Raw genomic sequence first — 1,315 nt, 5'->3', positions numbered from 1 at the left:
GGCAGATCCGGTCACTCACGCCCAAGTTCCCGCCCACAATACAGCCCGCCCTTCCCATCCGGCCCCTCTCATTTCTTTCCAAGGTTTCTGGACAGTGTGGTTGTCAGAGGTCTTTCGTGGATTTTTACGTGCTAGTAATTTTGCGGTTTTTCACAAGCTATCATAATTATTGTTGTCTTTCAGCATCTTCGTTGTCGTTTCATCTGATTATTTTTTTTTTTCGTCATCCCTCACCCCCCTTTTTGTACAAACTTAATAGAACCTGAGGGAGAGAGCTCCAAATTTTTACTCTTTTCAATGAAATCTAAAGAAAGAGAAAACCAAATTCAACTTCCGTATATTTCCAGGTATTTAAAGACGCTACGTTTAAACATCCACTAATCCCGTCACGTATTCTACTGGCTAATTCGTGCTGTCTCCAGACGATTTTATTCACCTTCCGTTGTGAAAAGGTCAGTGAATGCTATCGCTAACCTTCCTAGTTAAACGTTTATCGTAAATAGTAAAAAAAAAAAAAAATCGTCTGGTGGTTGCAAGAACAAAATATAAAATACGTCATTGGGGCGAAGAAGTTTACAGGGCGAAGAAGTTTAAAACGCGAAGAAGTTTGAAGGGGGAAGCAGTTTCAAGGGCGAAGAAGTTTAAAACGCGAAGAAGTTTGAAGGGGGAAGCAGTTTCAAGGGCGAAGAAGTTTAAAGGGCAATGATGTTTAAAGGGCAAAGACGTTTAAAGGGCAATGAAGTTTAACGGGCAATGAAGTGTAAAGGGCAAAGAAGTTTAAAGGGTGAAGAAGTTTAAAGGGTAACGATGTTTAACGGGCAAAGTTTAAAGGGTAAAGAAGCTTAAAGGGTGAAGATGTTTAAAGGGCAAAGAAGTTTAAAGGGCAAAGAAGTTTACAGGGCAAAGGAGTTTACAGGACAAAGATGTTTTTATGGCAATGAAGTTTAAGGGATGAAGAAACTTAAAGGTTGAAGAAATTTAAAGGAAGAAATTTAAAGGACAAAGAAGTTTAAAGGGCGAAGAATTTTAAAGGGTCTAACCGGGTCAATTCAAACACTGAGGCCGATTTACTCCAATAGGATTAGTTTAGATCATCAAACCCTTCAATCTGATTTTTGTTTTTTCTTGAACTGTTCTAATCTATGAGAATTTTATTCTTCTAAGAAGTTTTTCTAGCAGGAGGGGTTAGGTTTAGTCACCCCTTTCACTGCTGGGCCTGGTGCTGGAAAGGGACGCCTTCATGTGGTGTCACCAATACAACCAGACAGCTCAACTACGAGGTTATATAAACGTCTCTCAACTTCTTCCCTATTCT

Source organism: Coenobita brevimanus, chromosome 52 (genome assembly GCF_032717465.1).
Source record: "Coenobita brevimanus isolate Jiangsu-jjx chromosome 52, ASM3271746v2, whole genome shotgun sequence".
In the NCBI taxonomy this organism is placed as follows: domain Eukaryota; kingdom Metazoa; phylum Arthropoda; class Malacostraca; order Decapoda; family Coenobitidae; genus Coenobita; species Coenobita brevimanus.
The sequence above is the reverse complement of the archived record's forward strand: the minus strand, read 5'-3'. Positions refer to the sequence as shown.